This window comes from Triticum aestivum, chromosome 1A, assembly GCF_018294505.1.
Source record: "Triticum aestivum cultivar Chinese Spring chromosome 1A, IWGSC CS RefSeq v2.1, whole genome shotgun sequence".
Lineage (NCBI taxonomy): Eukaryota > Viridiplantae > Streptophyta > Magnoliopsida > Poales > Poaceae > Triticum > Triticum aestivum.
Genome location: NC_057794.1, coordinates 27,637,908 through 27,641,847, shown reverse-complemented (window position 1 = coordinate 27,641,847; position 3,940 = coordinate 27,637,908).

Genomic DNA, 3,940 nt, shown 5'->3' with positions numbered 1-3,940 from the left:
GGAAGAATTAATGCTGTTCTTATTGTTGCAAATAGGAATTATGTGCCCGTAGATTTTATTGTTCTTGACATAGATTGCAATCCTTCATGTCCTATTCTTCTTGGTAGACCTTTTCTTAGAACGATTGGTGCAATTATTGATATGAAGGAAGGGAATATTAGATTCCAATTTCCGTTAAGGAATAGAAAGAAAATTAAATTACCTTATGAATATATTATGAGATCCACTTATGGATTGCCTACCAAAGATGGCAATACCTAGATCTATCCTTGCTTTTTATGCCTAGCTAGGGGCGTTAAATGATAGCGCTTGTTGGGAGGCAACCCAATTTTATTTTTATTCCTTGCTTTTTGCTCCTGCTTAGTAATAAATAATTTATCTAGCCTCTGTTTTGGTTGTGTTTTTTGTTTTTAATTAGTGTTTGTGCCAAGTAGAACCGTTGGGAAGACTTGGGTAAAGTCTTTTTAATCTTGCTGTAAAAAACAGAAACTTTAGCGCTCACGAGAATTGCTGCCATTTGTATTTGGAAAGTGCTATTTAGTTAATTATTTTTTAAGATGATTAATAGATAAATTCCTCACGTACAGAAACTTCAGATCTTGCGTTAGCTACAGATTACTATAGACTGTTCTGTTTTTGAAAGATTCTGTTTTTCGTGTGTTGTTTGCTTATTTTAATGAATCTATGGCTAGTAAAATAGTTTATAAACCATAGAGAAGTTGGAATACAGTAGGTTTAGCATCAATATAAATAAAGAATTAGTTCATTACAGTAACTTGAAGTGGTGTTTTGTTTTCTTTCGCTATCGGAGCTCACGAGATTTTCCACTTTAAGTTTTGTGTTGTGAAGTTTTCAAGTTTTGGGTGAAAGATTTGATGGATTATGGAACACGGAGTGGCAAGAGCCTAAGCTTGGGGATGCCCATGGCATCCCAAGATAATCTAAGGACACCTAAAAGCCAAAGCTTGGGCATGCCCCAGAAGGCATCCCCTCTTTCGTCTACTTCCATTGGTAACTTCACTTGGAGCTATATTTTTATTCACCACATGATATGTGTTTTGCTTGGAGCGTCTTGTATGATTTGAGTCTTTGCTTTTTAGTTTATCACAATCATCCTTGCTGTACACACCTTTTGAGAGAGACACACATGATTCGGAAATTATTAAAATACTCTATGTGCTTCACTTAATTATATCTTTTGAGTTATATAGTTTTTGCTCTAGTGCTTCACTTATATCTTTTAGAGCACGGTGGTGGATTTGTTTGATAGAAACTATTATTATATCATGCTTCACTTAGATTATTTTGAGAGTCTTAAATAGCATGGTAATTTACTTAAATGATCCTAATATGCTAGGTATTCAAGACTAGTAAAAACTTTCTTATGAGTGTGTTGAATACTAAGAGAAGTTTGATGCTTGATGATTGTTTTGAGACATGGAGGTAGTGATATCAAAGTTGTGCTAGTTGAGTAGTTGTGAATTTGAAAAGTACTTGTGTTGAAGTTTGCAAGTCCTATAGCATGCACGTATGGTAAACGTTATGTAACAAATTTGAAACATGAGGTGTTCTTTGATTGTCCTCCTTATGAGTGGCGGTCGGGGACGAGCGATGGTCTTTTCCTACCAATATATCCCCCTAGGAGCATGCGCGTAGTGCTTGGTTTTTGATGACTTGTAGATTTTTGCAATAAGTATGTGAGTTCTTTATGACTAATGTTGAGTCCATGGATTATACGCACTCTCACCTTTCCATCATTGCTAGCCTCTTCGGTACCGTGCATTGCCCTTTCTCACATTAAGAGTTGGTGCAAACTTCGCCGGTGCATCCAAACCCCGTGATATGATACACTCTTTCACACATAAACCTCCTTGTATCTTCCTCAAAACAACCACCATACCTACCTATTATGGCATTCCCATAGCCATTCCGAGATATATTGCCATGTAACCTTCCACCGTTCCATTTATCATGACACGTTCATCATTGTCATATTGCTTTGCATGATCATGTAGTTGACATAGTATTTGTGGCAAAGCCACCATTCATAATCCTTTCATACATGTCACTCTTGGTTCATTTCATATCCCGGTACACCACCGGAGGCATTCATATAGAGTCATACTTTGTTCTAGTATCGAGTTGTAATCATTGAGTTGTAAATAAATAGAAGTGTGATGATCATCATTTTCTAGAGCATTGTCCCAAGTGAGGAAAAAAAGAAAGTCCATAAAAAAAGAGAAGGCCCATAAAATGAGAGAAAAAGAGAGAAGGGACAATGTTACTATCCTTTTTACCACACTTGTACTTCAAAGTAGCACCATAATCTTCATGATAGAGAGTCTTTTGTTTTGTCACTTTCATATACTAGTGGGAACTTTTCATTATATAACTTGGCTTGTATATTCCAACAATGGGCTTTCTCAAATGCCCTAGGTCTTCGTGAGCAAGCAAGTTGGATGCACACCCACTTAGTTTCTTTTGTTGAGTTTTCATATATTTATAGCTCTAGTGCATCCGTTGCATGGCAATCCCTACTCCTTGCATTAACATCAATTGATGGGCATCTCCATAGCTCATTGATTAGCCTCATTGATGTGAGACTTTCTCCCTTTTTTGTCTTCTCCACATAACCCCCATCATTATCACTACAAAAAAATACACTTCCGTGATGATACGTGTTTGTCACAGTAGTTCGTGTTTTCTGTCATGCATGTACATCCATGACATATTTATGATAGAATCATGATAGTCATACCTGTGCTGTCGTAGAAGTGTTCCATGACATTACCAAAATTATCATCACAGAAGTGTCCACTTCCATGACGATAAATCGCGCGTCATAGAAGTGCTTTCGTCAAGGGTGACCGACACATGGCATCCACCGTAACGGAACGCCGTTAAGCTATTGGGTCAGGTTTTGGATCCGGTAACCCGTTAACAGCCCCGACCAATGGGGATTTTCCACGTGTAAAATCATCATTGGCTGGAGGAAACACGTGTCGGCTCATCGTTGGGACAGATGTCAACCACTCATTGGACGGAAGGCGCCTATGATACGTCGACACGTGGCTCGGCCCAATAGAGGCCCATTCCTGTGAAAAGGCCGGCCCGTTTGACTTGGTCAAAAGCTGGCGGGCCGGCCCATGGAAAGCCTGTTAACGGCATGTTCGAATATAGCCCATTTACAACCTGATAACCCAAGGCCCGTTACGCCCTATCTGAATTAGGCCCGGTAGCATCATCTGGGCCATCCAATATGATTCCAGCCCGTTTTCACTTCTGGCCCATGTATAGCCCATGACGTTTTCGGCCCATATGAGGCCCTATGTAACTCTTGGCCTACTAACGGCCCGTGGTGAAACTGGCCCATAATGAAACTGGCCCGTAATGAACAGTGTATCACTTTATACCCATTAACGGCCCGTTATTTCGTTGGACTGTTTCCAGCCCATGTTATCTTTCGGCCTTCTCAGAGCCCATTTATTCTTGGGCTCATTTCCAGCATTCGTTTACTTACGGCCCGTTACTATCATTTTCTGCTTGTGGGCCAAATTCAACCCGTGGTTACAGTCGGCCCATTTGTGGTCCGTTAATACGTTGGGCTGTTTTCATAGCGTCATCAAATATGGCCTATTAACGATGGCCCGTTACGGTCGGCCCATGAACGGACGATTCCAACTCTAGCCCGTTTACGGCCATAATGCGGCCTGTTATTGGCCCATGTTTGGCCAATCGATCATACGGCCCGTATAAGGCCCATTGATGATATGGCCCGTAGAAGGCCCATTGTTTCTACGGCCCGTAGAAGGCCTACTGTTTCTACGGCCCGTAGAAGGCCCACTGTTTCTACGGCCCGTAGGAGGCCCAGTGTCACTACAGTAAATATTAGCCCATGGTTATGGTGGCCTAGTTTTAAAAAATAGGTTATTGCAGCCAC